We start from the raw sequence: 16,552 nt of genomic DNA on the forward strand, positions 1-16,552 counted from the left end.
CTCGCTCGCTCTGCCCCCAGGCCTCAGGGGAGGAGCGTGCGAGGAGCAGCACCAGTGCCTCGAACCCCGCAACGCCCCCGCCTAGGAGTCTCCCGGCGCGCCGGGTGCGGGCACAGGGGGTGGGGTCTCCGCTGCCGCCGCCCCTTACCTCGCGCAGGCCCTCCCCGCAGGTCCCGGAGGCGGGGGCGACCGGTGGCCCCGCGGACTAGCGCGGGGCTGACTTTCCCCGCCCGGGAGGAGCAGGAGGAGGAGGAGGAGGAAGAGAAGGAGGGGAGGTGGAGGGGGAGGCGAGGGAAGGGCTTTGTGTCTGCCTCCCGCCCTCCCTCGGCTCCAGCTCTAGCCATCCCCCTCCCCCAACCGCTCGGGAGGGATGGGGCGGGGGAATCCGAGGGGGCGAGGAAGGCGCCTGCGCGACCGGGGCCCCCAGCGCCCCCGGTACCGCCCACCCTCCGCTGCGGGGACGCGCAACCTCTGCGCTCACCCGGGGACCAGGGACCCAGGCTGCAGGGAGGAGAGAGCTGGACCAGAAAGTTGATCTAACCCGGAGCGAACTTGGCTGGCCCGGCTCCCGCCCCGCCTCGGCGCCGCCGCCCGGCTCTTCTCACTCCCCGGGGAGGACCGGACTTTTGTTCTCGAGACTCGGCCCAGTCTCCTTTCTGTCCGCCCATCACAGAGCAGCACACACGCTTGCACCCCCTTCCCGTGACGAGCCCCGCCGCCCCCCAGCGGACCCAGATCCGCCGCGCGGGCTGGGAGCCCCAGCTGGGGAGGCCCGCGTGGGCGCGGCCCTTTGTCCCCGGTTTGGCCGCGCCGTGTCCCCGCCGCGAGGTGTTTTGCTCGTCCTAGCTGGGTAGGGGGCCGCCTGGGTTGGTTTCTGTGTGTTCAGGGCCACCCAGCCCCGGCCCCGCGGGAGCGAGAGCGGCGGGGAGGAGGGATGTGGTTTGGCTCCGCGCTGGGTGACCTTTATCACCCCTGGGAAGGCGACGCGGACAGGCGGGGAGCTGCTGGCCGGTTGCCGGCCAGGAACCAGCAGTCGTCTTTCTTCCGAGTCGGGCGGGTCCCTGGTGAGCTGCTGAGTTTTCCCACTTCCCCGCTGGGGAGAGCACCTTTGCAGAGAAATACCCAACAGCGTTAGAGTTACCGAAGTAGCCGGTGTCGCAAAAAAAACCCGCAAAGACACCTGTTTCGGACAGAGCAGAAAAAGGAAACAAACGGACAAAGACCTTATTTTTGCTCCTGTTCTGCTTCAGATCAGTAGCCAGGGAGGCGACTTGGATTTCACTGGTGTCGGCTCTTGTGAATCCTGCCTTCTAAAATCCCCAAATTTATTTTTCATTTGTAATCAGCTCAGCTCCCAGGAAAACATAGCCCACTGTGCTTCTCTTCTGTTCCAAGTCAACCATTCAATAAAGAATTGAGCACCTGCTATGTGCCTGGCACCGCTCTAATGTTTGGGATGAGCTGGGGAACAAAAGATGAAAAGATCTTTGTTATTGATTAGAAACAAAGATCTCCCTGCCTTGGTGGAGCTGGCCTTCTGGCGGGGGGCAGGGGCAGAGGGTAAACCATGAACATCAATAAGTTAATTATCTGGGTGGTAGAAGAGGTGATAGGGAACCAAAGAAAAAGTAGAATAAGGAGGCCAAATAAGGAGGTTGGGGAGTGCTAGTGTGTGGTGCAGTGTGTGGGATCCAACAGGTGGGGTGGTCAGAGGAGGCTTGCTTGAGAAGGTGGGATCTGGGCAGGTGAGGAAGGGAATACCTGGGGAGAGAACTAGGGGCAAAGGCTCTGAGCCGCTGGCTGGAAATCGTGAGGGTCTGAGTGGAGAGTGATGTGGTCTGGCTATATTGCTGAAAGATGGGCCTGATGCTGCATAGGAGCATTGACTGTAAGGGGCAAAGACGGAAACAAGTTAGGAGACTGTTGAGATAATCCTGGCTGGAGATGAAGGTGGCACAGAGCAGGGTGGTGGCACTGGAGCTGGAGGGAAGTATGGATTCTTATTTATTTTGCAGGTAGAACCTTCAGGAATTCCTGAAGGTTGGATACGTTGGCAGAAGGGAGAAGTAGACAGAGACAGACATGGCCCCACATCTCTCCTCCTTCTCTCCCTTCTTCCGCCGGATTGATTGTGTTTTGTAGACAAAGTGCCCCAGGTGAATGCTGAACAGGTATGGCCTCTGCTCCTTTCTTCCTGTTCTTTTCCCTGTCTCCCTTTCCAGGCACCCTCCTGAAAACTTCCTCCGTCTTGTGGACACAGGCTCAATCTATTCCAGAACTCGGGGCCCATTTGGCCCTGTCCCCTACCCCACCCCCCCACCGGAAAACATCTCACTGTAGAGATGGATTTGGGGTTATTCATCAGAACTATTTATTGAGTAGCAACTTTGTATGTGCAAGCACTGTTGTAGGCTCTGGGGCTATAGCAGGGGACCAAAAGATAAAACATTGTGTTCTCCTGGAACCCACAGTCTCATGGGGAGGGAGGCCAGAAACCAGACAAGCAAGGAAAATATGTGACATGGTTGATGAAACGTACCATGGAAAAAAATTAACCTGGGGGGGTGGGGAAGAGAGAGTGCTGGGGAGGCTGCAATTTAAAATAGGTGGTCAGAGAAGACGCCAGGAAAAAAAACAAACAACTCTAAAATAACAAGCCTTGGACCCTCTCAGGGACTTACACTCGGCAGGTCTGGCCTCCTGCTCTGGGTCCCTGGAGATGGCAACATGCACTCCAATCAGCTGCAGAGATCACAAGTGCTCCAGGGGCACTTCTGTCAGCTGAGGACCAGCCAGCCAAGAAAATGTCATTTCTAATGAAGTTATTTCCCTTCCAGAGTAAACCAAGCAGCACTGGTCTGGAAGCATTGCCCAGAGCTGGCAACTCAGCAATTTGTTTCTCTCCTCTGTCGAGCAGGGCAAGTAGAGGTGAGTGTCCTGTGCACACAGAATGACCTCAAAAGAGTGGTTTTGTACTCCAGGGTCTGAGCTGTACCGTAATCACAATAATAATGATGGCCCTTCTTTATTTTTTCATCTGCAGTGGTAATGGGTAACATTACCTTGCTCAATCCCCATAGCCACCCTGAAATTAATTGGGGCTTTCTTCGTGACCTAGTATATGATCTATTTTGAAAAAAAAAAAATTCCATATTTATCAGAAAAGAAGGTTTATTAAACACCCCCCATAATCTAGTTCATACTTAGCATATAGTAGTTGTTCAAAACTGTTTATTACTGAACTTGAACACCAATTAATTAAATGTGAATTCATCTTTTATATTTATTCTAATTCTCCATGTCGTTTATTTTTACTATTCTCTTTGCCAATCTCCTAATGGATATCCTGCCTTCTCCCCTACCCACCTTCTTGAATAAAATGGACTTAGGGCAGATGTGTTAACATCTTCCCTTTCACTTGGAGTTTTGACATTTTTCTTTGAATTTTCTACCATTCATATTCTAGCATTTTCATGCTGTTACACAGTACATAAATATTTACGTGTACTATGATTTTACCGTGGATGGCATAGTTATCAGTATAATAAACCTCCTTTGCCCCATTAAGTGTGTTTGTCCTGATTTATTCTGAAATTCATATCATGACCCCTGCTTTCTTTGTGTTTGTATTCATTTAATAAATTCTTTTGTCTATCCTCTATTTTAAATCTTTCTGCATCTTTTTATTTAGATGAGTCTTTTTGAAGCAACTGAATTTTCGGATATATAACTGAATTTTCTTTTTAAACCCAACTGGTGAATTTGTTTCCATTTTTGCCATCTTGTTTTATGGTTTGGGGGTTTTCTAAACCCCTGCCATTTCCTGAGTTCTATGCTTTTGGGTTAAACTGACTGTACTTTATCTCTTCCTAGGTTCTCCAGTCATTTGAAAAGTGTAGTTCTTGTTTACCCGGAGTGGTTCATTCAGTCCTGTATTCAATTATGATTCTGTTCTGGGTGGCAGGCATAGTTCCAGGCACTGTGGCTATATGATAAATATATGAGCCTAAGAAGAATCTGAACAAACACATGAAAAGAACCCTTATCTCCTCTTTGCTTCCTCGTATATTTCAGTTACTTTTTCACAATCACTCTTTGTTCAACCTAGTTTATAAGCACTTAGGCTTAATCACTTTGGGGGTTTTCCTGTGAAGGCTCCTATTCACATGTAAAAATAGAATTTGTGTGCTTTACTTCTGTTGATCTGTTTTACGGCAACTTAAGCCTTGGGCCCAGCCAGAGACTCCAAGACAGAGGGAAAGTTTGCCTCCCCTACACTATGCAGATAGAACCACCAGGGCACGCTCCTTTACATCTCTCCTGTGTTACGTTTGGATGCAATTTAGATTACACTTTAGTTGAGTTTAGCCATAAGTACATTGACTAAATTTGGCGGGTGACTTAAAAAGAGTAAATATTTGTTGACATTAACTGAAAAAATATTGTCTCCTTTGAGAAAGTTGAGTTACAATGAAACACCTAGGATGGCATTTTCGAAATTGTGTGTGCACGTGCTTGCCTGTGTTTGTGTGTGTGTTTATACCCCAAACCTTCCCCAGTGGGAGGACAAGTCTTCAGGGCATGCTGAAGAAGTCCTGTGGAGGAGGGGGAAGAGGAACCCCCTGCCCCGTTCCGCTTAGGTTTTCAGGGGGAGCACTTGGATGAATAGTGGTGCCCTTTTCTGAGACAGGAGCAGTTTTGAGGGAATGAGAAATAAAGACTCCTGGCTATCTCTGGTTTATTTGAAAACTGCCTGCCCTGACTCTGCCCAGGTACACTGTGGGATTTACCCTGCTATCCAGTTCCCTGCTTACGTCCCAGGCGCAGGCCCCCCGTTCTTTCTAGTCTTTGCTTATATATACTGGGCTTTAGGATAGAAACTTACATCATTGAATAATTATTTTTATTCTACCTGACTCATCTGCTGAGAATTAATTGTATCTGAATTGAGATTTCAATTCTATGTATAACAATTATTTAGATTTCATTCAATGTTTAAACTCGTTTCAATGTGGATCACCTGTCTTTTGTATCGTGTCTTTGCGAATGTTAACGATTTCCCTTTTCATCCACTAGAAATATAGCTTAATAGATTATAGCCCAGCTAGACTATAACATGAAAACTTTTTTTTCAGGGACATAAGGGACATGAGTTTGCTGAGCACACTTGTGTCTGAGAAACCTTATCTCTTTACACACGAATGTGTGTGGAATTCTTGCTTTCTGTGATGGACTGTCTGCAGAGCTGGCGCTGGCCATCTCTCTCATTCCACCGTGTGCATACCACTCTTCCATCAAGAGGTCGGTCCATCTCCCCCTCCTCAAATCTAGCCTCACCCTCTGACTTGCTTTAACCATGGAAAAAGTGATGCTGGGTGGCTTTGCCTTAGGACTTCAAAGCCCTGGCAGCCCCCATTTTGCCTTCATGAGATCCAACGCCATGTAATCTCGCGATAGGCCACTGAATGATGGGGCACCACGTGGAGAGAGTCTGAGACTGGCAGCTGCTCCTGCAGACATGTGAGTTGAGCCATCCTGGACTGTCCAGCCCTGAGCTCCCACTAAATCAGCCATGGGAGCGACCTCAGCTGACACCACTCAGAGCAAAAGGACCACCAGCGGGAAGCCTAGCCAACCCACACAATGACATAAGTAACTGTTTTTGTTTCAAGTCTCTAAGTGTTGGAACAGCAAATAAATAACTGATCTCTTGTCTCTTCAAAACTCTGTAACTTTGCTTCATTACTTTCTAACATTTAATCTTAGTGAGAAGTCTTAAGTTCAGCCTGATTTGTTTTTCTTCATTATCATAAGCACTGCTTTTGCCTGCTTTTAGACTTTTTCTTCATCTTTCTAATTTAAGCATTTTTCCAGGATGTGTTAGAGTATGAGTACCATCTCACTGATTTGGTATGCAACACAGTTAAACATTTTGATTTTTGTCTGTAATTATTTCTTATGCAGCTTTTAAAAACTTTTCTTTAGTGATATCTCTGCCTATTGCTTCTGTTCTAATTGTTCTGATTTCTTTGACTAAACACGAGTCAGCAAACCACAGCTTGTGCCCCAAGTCTGGCCCACCACCTGCTTTGTAAATAAAGTTTTATTGAAACCCAGCCACATTTATTTGCATATTGTCTGTGGCTGCTTTTATGCTTCAACAGCAAAGTTAAAAAGCTGCAACAGAGACCTTACGTATTAAGCTTGTCTTTTTATTCTGATGCTTTGACATCTTGGGGCCTTGCGGACAATGAACGGGGGGCTTCCCTTCCCTGGGTTAGCAAATCCCTAGAGAAAGCAAACATCTCACCCTCTGAGCCTGCCTTTCATATGAAAACCTGCCAATCAAAACCCACACCCCAGCCACTTCCCTCATCAGGCTCTCCCACTTGGGCCCCTGTCCACCTGCCCTAATCTGGCACCCAAGGCCAGGTACCAGGCAAGAAGTAGGGACAGTCACTCTACCCCAGAGCCCGGTGAAGTTAATTCAACTCGCCAATCCTAAATCTGCTTACCCTTCCTCACCCATTCTTTCCTGCAGAAACCACGATAAAGTCTCCCGCCCATGTTTTCCCGTGGACCCTCTGCCTCCTGACCCACCCTGGTGCTTCCCCACGAGGCCCCCTGTGGTGTGCTGTGCCCCCTCCTCTTGGAAACTGTGAGTGACAAACTGTCTTTTCAGTGGCAGTCCTCTCCTGAGCTGTTGCCTCGCCAAACCTGAATAATAATAAAACCTACATTTTAAAACATCATCTTTCTCACGAAGCCTGAAATATTCACCACCTGGCCCTGTATTGAAAAGTCTGCTGTCCCCTGGACTGGGCCACCTGTAACTCTGAAATCACGTCACTCTTGTCCCAAGGACGCGTCTTCCTCACCCACCATTTGCTCTGATGTTAGGCTGAAATGGCTTTTGTCAGTCGCCATTGCCAGGATGTTGCCAATTCCGTGGGCACTTCCCTCTCTTCGTTTTACCCCACACAAATTGATTTCCCTCATATAATTAAACCCCATTTTCTCTTGGCTTCTATGCCAACAGCATGTTCTCTGGATCTGCTCCTCTTTCTTCTCCTTTGCTGCCTCTTCCTGTGACACCAGCCTCCAGTGAGTCCCCCCCCTCCCCTTCCCGTGCCCCATCTCTGTACACATTCACTCTCTCTGGGGAATTAATTAAACACTTTATCTATACCAATGATCATGAATCTGTAACCCAGCCCTGACCTCTCACGTGTTCGACAAACTTCTATACTCGACAGTCCTCTTACATCTTCTACGCTTGGGAGGTAACAGCTACTCAGTGTTTTCATACCAAAGTTAGAACTCCTAATTTGCTCCCCTAAAACTCTCCCCAAACTTCCCTATCTCTGCGTTTTCCTTAATTTCTTGCTTTTTCTTTTTTTCTTACCTTTTTTCTTCCAGTTTTATTGAGATATAATTGACATACAGCACTGTATATTGTACAGTATACTGATTGGACTTACATACATCAATCTGATACAACTGATAAAACAATCAGTTTAGTGAATATCCATCATCTCTTATAGATGCAAAGTTGGAGAAATAAAAAATGTTTTCCTTGTGATGGGAACTCTCTTAACAACTTTCATATATAACATGCAGCAGTGTTAATTATATTTATCATGTCGTACATTACATCCCTAGTGTTTATTTATCTTGTAACTGGAGGTTGTACCTTTTGACTACTTTTAGCCAATTCCCCCCTGCCCCCACCCCTGCCTCTGATAACCAGAAATCTGATCTCCTTTTTTATTAGTTTGTTTGAAGTATAATTGACCTACAGCACTACGTTAGTTCCTGTTGCACAACAAAGTGATTCGGTATTTCCATACATTTCAAAATGATCCCCAAGATAAGTCTGTTTACAAATCTGTTAACCTACAAAGACTTAACTTTTGCTTTTTCTTTAGTTCCAACTACAGACACATTGATGACACCTTCCTGCTCTCCCTACAAAACTAACCTGAACCTGTCCCCTTCTCTCCACCTCCATTGCCACCAGGCTAGGCTGAGCCACCACCACGTCACAAGCCCAGGAGCCTTCTCCCTGGAAAACTGCATCTACTCCTGCCTGCTATGGGGTTTTTCTACACACAGCCGGCAGAATGATGTACTGCAGTTAGAGGGGAAATTGGATCCCATTCCTTTCCTGCTCACCCGTCTGGCTTCTCATCATTCTTCAGGAAATCCAGAGTCTTTCTCAAGGCTCACAGAGTCCTCACATTCTGGCCTGTGCCCTGCCTTTAACCCCATCACCCCCCAACCACCCAACTCTGGTGTTTCCTTTGTTCTTTGAACACACGGGGCTTATTCCGGCCTCAGAGCCTTTGCACGAGCTGTTTTCTCTGTGGTCCTTTGCATATTTGCACCGCTGGCACAGAGCGCACTCTTGAAGACTTTATAGACCTGAGGATGTTTTTATTACATCCTCACAGTTCAATGACAGTTTGGCTAGTTATAAAGTTCTAGGTCCAGAGTCATATTTATTCAAAAATCTAACTCCCTGGTCTTCTTGATCAGAACACGGCTGTTGAGAAGCCTGAGGTCAGCTTCATTCTTGCTCCATTGTAGGTGGTCTGCTTCTGTCATCTGGAAGCTGAAGAATAATAGCTTTGTCTTCAGTGTGTTTGAATTCCACTATGATGGGGTCTGAGCGTTTTCCCCATCCACAGTGAGGTGCCCTATGTACCCTTCCATCCGTAGACTTTCATCTTTTTTAATTCGGGGGAAGTTAAAGACACGCCTTCAAATTTCTCCTCCTCTCCTTCTGGATCTGCGCGTTGACTTCTGTCCTCCGAGCCTTTTAACTTCTCCACCTCCCATCTCCAGTCTCCCCTGAGGCCTCCTTGGAGAGGTCCTGGATCACGGCTTCCCGCTCATCGGTTCTTTGCATCCATTTATTTTACTTATTTATTTTTTAATTAATTAATTAATTTATTTATTTTATTTTTGGCTGTGTTGGGTCTTCGTTGCTGCGCGAGGGCTTTCTCTAGTTGCGGCAAGCGGGGGCCACTCTTCATCGCGGTGCGCAGGCCTCTCACTATCGCGGCCTCTCTTGTTGCGGAGCAAAGGCTCCAGACGCGCAAGCTCAGTAGTTGTGGCTCACGGGCCCAGTTGCTCCACGGCATGTGGGATCTTCCCAGACCAGGGCTCGAACCCGTGTCCCCTGCATTGGCAGGCAGATTCTCAACCACTGCGCCACCAGGGAAGCCCTGCATCCATTTATTTTTATTTTTTTTCTTGACGCCGCGCGGCTTGTGGGATCTTAGCTCCCCGCCCAGGGATCGAACCCGGGCCCTCAGCAGTGAAAGCATGGAGTAATAACCACCAGACTGCCAGGGAATTCCCGGTATCCATCTATTCCTTATTCCACCTATCATTTTCTGAGTTATTCTTTTTCATATAATATTTCCACTTGTTTCCCTTTTGTGTGATGTCTGATTCTTTTTTCATATGGCTGATTTCTTCTTCTTAACATTTTTATCAGGCTTATTTGAAACTTTTGGTGTGGCCATTCCAGTAATTCTGCTTCAGGTGGTGTACGTTGTTACATTTGCTGCCCCTTTCTGGCAGTGGTACCCCTCAGGCCTGACATTCTGAACGTACTGGCTATTCTAACTGGTATATGTACTGGGGGAGGGTCCAAGCTTGGCTCCAGGCTGTGTCACTCCTCGTGAGCGTAAGAATCTGTGTACTTGTTTTCTGTGGCTGCATGTCACATCGCCACACACGTAGCAGCCCAGCATAGCACACCTGTATCATCTCACAGTTTCCATGGGTCAAGAGTCTGGGTGCAGCTTAGCTGGGTTTCCCGTCCTCACGAGGCTTCAGTCCAGGTGTTGGCAGGAGCTGCGACCTCAGTTGAGACCCCTGCACCCTCCTCTGGATTCTCTAAGCTCATGTGTTTGTTGGCAGAATTCACTCCCTTGCAGCTGTGTGACTGAGGCTCTTGGCTCGGCGGCAGTAAATGAAGACCAACCAAATGAGAACAAGGAAAGGCCATTTTTTCAGAGCTTTCAATAGCAAGGGAGTCGGCCACCATTATTTGAGTTTGGCAGAGACTCGAAGGCAGGTAGGGGGTTGGGAAAGCTTTACAGCGAAGAAAAGAGGCAGCTTCAGTTCAGGTGTACCCGGACCAGGGCTGCTGGGCTGGGGAAGCAGGAGGCGGGCTGACTTGCTGTGAGCGTCCTATGTGACTGGTTCGGGAGCATGTTTGGCTTCTCTGCTTGGTCCCACGTTGGAAATTGGGACAAAATCAGGAGGCTGTCAGTTATTAATCAAGTTCTGGTTGTTTTGTCAAGGGGAGCGTTAACCTCTCCTTTCATACGACACAAATTCTGGGCACTTTGGAACAATGCAATGGCTACAGAGGGCATTGTTTGGCTTCCTGGACCAGTGGCTAGAGACAGTGGTCCGATGTCCTACAATCCTGGTTACTGTAGATAACGGCTTGGTTTCTGGGCTGGTTGCTCCAGGTTGTGGGTCAGAGTTCTCTTTCTACCTATGGCCTGGCCACTGTCTGTTGGTACACTGTCCTCAGCTCCTAGAGGCAGCCCCTGGCACATGGCCCTCTCCTTAGGACGTTCACAACACGGCAGTTGCTTCTTCGGGACCAGCAGAGAGCATCTGTCACTCTAATGCATCCTAATGTCACTGAAAATTCAACTCACTATCAAGTTAAGAAGAAATAAAAAGGAATTTTATTCAATCCAAACTGAAGGTTGTAACCTGGGAAGCAGATTCTCAGAAAGCTCTGAGAACTGTTCCGCCTGTTAGAAGTGGAAGGCATAGTCATATGCATTTTCGAGACGAAGGATTATACATCAAAGTGACATCCGGATATTTTACATAAAGCTCACTAAGGACACATAGTCCCGGTAAGCACCTACAAAGCGAGCAGCAAGTCACCGTGACTCCCTACGGAGCTGAGAAAGAACACTGTTCTTTTAAGAAGTTGCATGGCTAGCATCAGAAGAAAGAAAAAAATTGATCTTTACGTTGGGCAGGCATTCCCATCTTTGAGGAGCTCTGGTTCACGTGTAATTCAGATGCACGCTGCACAGCGGGGAAGGAGGGAGGAGGCCCAAACAAATGCAGAGAGAGAATTTTATGTTTACTTTTTCTTGTCCTGCCTTAAAATATAAATTTTATTTCATCACTAGTAAGACGGGGTTTTTTATATATGTCGTTATGTATTCACAGGAGCGACAGCCATACCTTTGCCATGTTCTATAGGCTAGAAGCGAGTCACAGACCTGCACAAATGGGAGGAGAGGATTACAGGATGGAACTCCAGGGGTGGGGAGCATGAGGGCCTCTGACCCCACGTCACACTCTGCCTACTGCAGTGGGGGAGGGGAGGGGCCCTTGAGCAGCGCCTCAGGCCCTGGAGAACATTTGTTGGTCACGCCCATTACTGGCTTCCACCGAAAACATCCCTGGTCCAGGTTTCATCTTTAAACTCATAGAAGAAGCAACACTGGGAGAAAACTATTTCCCCCAGGCTCTGCCAGCCCCACCCTGGGGTCTCGAGGAAGGAATGCCCAGGGGCTGCTGGTCCTGGGAGCCTCCTTCCAGGAACAGTCACCACAACGGGCTTTGGTACTGCATCCAGGATGCTGGCTGATTCCTTTGTGGAAAAAGCCCGTGGCCGCTGTTGCAGGGTAGTGGGGGCCGGGGGGAGAGGCAAGAGCAGAAATTAGAAGCTTTCTTCTAATTAAAAGTGGGGATTGATCACCTAATCCGCTACCCAGTTCTCTGTCTCTCTAATGATGTAAGTGAAAAACTCTGTTCCCTCAAATACCATCACATGCGTCCGTAGCTTTACTTGTCTTTTCCGTGGCTTCCTTCACATGCAGGGTCCTCTGGCTCCTGCTACGGGGTTTCTCGCCCATTCCTCTCCACCATCAGTGCTCTGTTATACAGGGGGCAGCGGGGCTCAACCTTGGCCGTACATTACATGCCCCTGGAGAGTCTGATAAACCCCTGAGGCCCAGGTCACAGCCCTGACCTATTAGTCTCTAGGGTGAGGTGCCGGCAACAGCAGCTTTATAGCTATCAGGTGATTCTAATATGTAGCCAAAGTCCTAGAGAAGTCTAGAAGCTGCAGCCTCTAAATCAGTTCTTAGCCTTGCTATACTTGGGGATCACCTGGAAAGCTTTTAAAAAACAGTGTTGCCCGGCCCCCAGCACCAGAGGTTCTGAGGGAACTGGTCTGGAGTGTGGTCAGGATTTCCCAAAGCTCCACAGGTGATGGCAGCATGCAGCCAACGGCGAGAACCGCTGGTCCTGCATCCAGATGGCAAGGTGCCCTCAGGGAACGGGCTTGGTCCTCTGCTTTTCTCAGTAAGACAAGGGGCACGTGCCCAGTTTAAGTGTGATTGATAATGAGCGTGGCGAGAACACAAGGGTGTGTTGCTTTTGTCCTGAAAGTTGAAACGATCAAGAATATTAGCTCAAGGATAGATCAGGTTCCCTGCTGTAGGCTAGTTTTCTAAAGGAGCCATTGGAATTCCCCTTTGCTATCGCATTCAGCACGCGTTTTGATTTTATAAGTAGTGTTAAGCCCCCATCTCCTACATCGGGTAGTCACCTTGAGCTTGAGAAGCCATCCCCAAACGTGCAGTGAGGTCACCGTCCACTGGGGTTGCCGAGGGACCCGGCCAGAGCCTGAAGGGTAGATCCGCTCGGCTGGAAGGAGAGAGAAGGAGCAGCCAGGCCTGAGGTGCAGAGCTGGGCCCTGCAAGGCGTGTTGAACAACAAACCCAACAGATCTGGGAGAGGAGACATCGTGTAGAGGACAAACGTCATCTGACGGCCTCGGTGACACCGTCATTGTCAGCTACAGGTTTACTTTAACAGGTGCGTCCTGTTCTGTAATCATAAGTCAGTTTTCTAGACTTTGTTTAGAGGTTGATTCTACAGACTGAGCACCAATAAACCACATTAACACTGTTATAACCGGTGCTAACTGCAGCCTCATCATGAGCTAAGATGAATTTTCCTTCTCTGTGAATCCAGTGTCACTATTCCCATGACATTTAAAGGGAAATGTTTCTAGCATCAAGGTCAAATGAATTCTCTTCTCGTCCCCCTTCAATTCCTCAAAATTATGATTGTGCTGTATTTCAGCTCACTTCATGTTTGAATCCTTATTTTCTTAAATGGTCCCTTCCTCAGGAGGTTTCTAATTGCCTTTCTTTTTCTTCCTTCTCCCTCGTTCCCTCCCTCCCTCCCTCTCTTCCATCTGTCCTTCCTTTTACAATTTTTTATTGTTTCTGCTGTCAACAGAGGACATTTACTACCACAGACCTTCAGAAATATCCAGACTTTCAATTCTACAAACTGCTGCAGAAAATCCGCTTTCTCTCGGAAAACGTGCTTCCAGAGACTTCTGCATTTCTGCTCCAATCTGAATTGCTTATTTTCTAGATCTGCAGGGAATTATAATCCCAAGGCTGTTTTGGTTTTTTTTTTTTTTCCTGTATTTCCAGGGTAGATACATTGTTTTCTATCAATAGATCTCAAATCTTTTTTTTTTCCTCATTTTATCTCAAGAAGGGCGCCAAAAGGCTAACTTTCAGAGTCTGTATATGTCTGAAAACATATTTATTTTGCCCTCATGCTTGATTGATATTTTGACTAACAGTGACATTTTAGGTTCAAAATACATTCCCTCTTAATTTGAAGACATTTCTCCATTGTGCTTCACTATATGGTGTTGTTGAAAAGAGATCCAATCCATGCTGGTCTGAATCTCCTTCTCCTTATAATTGATCTGATTTTCTTTTCCTCTGGAAAGTTTTCTTAATCTTCCAAGTTGTAAAATTCACAGGGATATGTCTGGGACTGGAGCTTCCTACATTGCTTTGTTGTATCCATCAGTATCCTCTTATCTGCTTTTATCTTCAGTAAATTTATCATAGGTTCAAATTTCCTGATGAATTTCATGTAGATCTCACTGTTTTTATGGATTTAATTCCTCTTGTCTACCTTTACTTTCATTTTAAGAGGACTTGGGGAGGGGAGGGAGAGAAATGTGTATGATTAGTCTGCCATTTGGAACACGATTTCTAGAAACGTAGTATTTGAATATTAAAGGAAAGGGGGACCCCCGAAGACAGAAAGACGTGGAGATCCTTGACTTTCATCTTGGAGAAATGACTTGGAGAGTCTGTCCCATGCCTCTCCCTGAGTTGCTTGGTGGTTGTTGGCAGTCCTTGGCCTGTGGCAGAATAACTCCAGCCTCTGCCTCCGTGGCCATGTGGCATTCGCCCTGTGTGTCTGTGTCCAAATTTCCCTTTTATAAGGACACTAGTCATTGGGTTAGGGCCCACCTGACTCCAGTATGGTCTCATCTTTACTTGATTATATCTGCAAAGGCTATTTCCAAATAGTGCCACATTTACAGGTTGCAGGGCATAGGACTTGAACATGTTTTGTGTGTGTGTGTGTGTGTGTGTGTGTGTGGACAGGGGAGATACAATTCAATCTGTAACAATTATCAAAGTAAATTAAAAGATAATCAAAATAGTAAAATGTGACAAATCTTGTTATTCTTTGAACAATAGTATTCCTAGCTTTACCAATAGCCCCAACTTTTTAAATACAGAAAGACTGGTTTATAAATACCTAGATTACTGAAAAATTGAAAACTACATGCTCTCACCTCTGTTAAGCTCCTAATTAATGCATGCAATCGGAAAAAAGAATGATAAACACAAGTAGTCCTCTACCATGAATGGCAAAACAAATATAGAGAAAGTGTGTTCATACAAGCATGAAAACAATCAGTGTATCACAGAGGAAGGAATGCTTCCAAACTCATTCTACGAGGCCAGCATCACCCTGATACCAAAACCAGACCGATATCACTGATGAACATAGATTCCTCAACAAAATATTAGCAAACCAAATCCAACAACACATTCAAGGGATCATGCACGATGATCAAGTGGGCTTTATCCCAGGGACGCGAGGATTTTTCAATATCTGCAAATCAATCAGTGTGATACACCACATCAACAAATCAAAGAATAAAACCGTGTGATCATCTCAATAGATGCAGAAAAACCTTTCGACAAAATTCAGCATCTACTTATGATAAAGTCAGTGTATCTCTTTTAAAAAGGTAACCAAAGTTTGTCTCTTGCTTCATCTTATTTTTAAGGTGACAATAATATTTAAGAATGAGCTTCTTTCATAATGCTTTAATTTCTTTCTTTCTGTAGAATCCCTCCAAATAGAAATTAACACTATATTACGTTTCAATTTTTCACTGTTTTGTGCATGTATTACACTTAGAGTGAGAAGCATCATAGAACATTTAATTCCATATCCAGCACTTTTCTTTTCCCAGCCCTTGTATGTACTTACAAACCCCCAGATCCTCAAAATGCTCCTGGAACCAGCTCTACCAACTCACTGGTTCCTGCGATAATGAGTTAACAATTCTTAGACCCATACTTGTCCCCTTCTTTTATTTTTGCATGAGAGTTATCTCAAAAAACTTTTTGAGTCTGTGCTTTGACATACTTATGACTTTTTCTCTGTATCCTTGTTTTGGTGGTGGGATATAAGAAGTTATGTGTCAAAGCTCCCATGGTGTGCTTTCTTGTGCCAGGCCCTTGTAGGTCCCCCTGAGGAGGTGACTGACCAAATCCCCTCACTGCTTTGCACTTACGTGTGGCTAGAATCACACAAAATGCCAGAATTAAATACCTCCTTTGTTTTCATCTTGTGCTTTTTTGCAAATGAAAGCCTATGATTGCTTTAAAAAACAGCTATTGTGTAAGGGGAAGAGGGGAGATGAATATTGATAAGAAATCATTGAATCTGCTTTCTAGGGGGGCAGGATTTCGAATGGCCTGGACAGCTGTGAAAGAGGCATTAAAACCCATTCCCAGTTGTTTTGTTTTATATTTGGGTTGGGGGTGCCACCTAGGGAAAGGAGTAGGGGGGACAGGAGGTCCCTAGAGAAGGAAAATTCAGAGGCTGTCTGGGCTAAATAGCCAGAATTTGGCATGCAGAGAGCTGTGATTAAATGACTCTCATGAGCTGCCTGAGGAATGTTTTCCTTCTCACTCACACCAAGACGACTGAGGATACCACCAACACCATGGATGACTGTTGGTGCTCCCCTGGGTGAAGAAATTATCCCAGGCCTCCCATGCTCTGGGGGCTGAGTCATCTGTGTCTCCACTTCCTGGCTGTGTTTGCTTCTGGCTTCAAACCTGGGTCCCCATTATCATTTCAAAAATGACAGCCTAAATGTCCTCCCGGTGGGACCTGTCCCCACATTCACTACAAAAAATTGCTGTTATATAAGCCACTCCCCTCCTTGTTCTATTTTCTGCCCCCTTTTGCTACATGCAATGACTTTCTTTGCTGAGCTATTTTTTTCCTCCATAGGAAATCTCTCATCTTGCAAGTGAAGCGAAATCTTATGGGGCTTAAAAGGAAAAATGTAGAATCAGTCCCGGCTTCATTATAGAAAGGAGACAGGCCTGTTTAGTTCATCAGTACCACACAGGAA

The 16,552-nt window shown here is 46.5% G+C and overlaps 1 long non-coding RNA gene across 1 annotated transcript; it reads left to right on the top strand.

Moving 5' to 3' along the window:
- The first annotated feature begins 920 nt into the window (after positions 1–920).
- On the top strand, positions 921–5,644 carry LOC309645916. The gene is made up of 2 exons (XR_014255120.1): positions 921–1,064; positions 2,016–5,644. It is a non-coding gene; the product is annotated as an uncharacterized lncRNA (long non-coding RNA).
- The last annotated feature ends 10,908 nt before the right edge of the window (positions 5,645–16,552 follow it).

Source organism: Balaenoptera physalus, assembly GCF_965194825.1.
Source record: "Balaenoptera physalus genome assembly, chromosome: 16".
Classification (NCBI taxonomy): domain Eukaryota; kingdom Metazoa; phylum Chordata; class Mammalia; order Artiodactyla; family Balaenopteridae; genus Balaenoptera; species Balaenoptera physalus.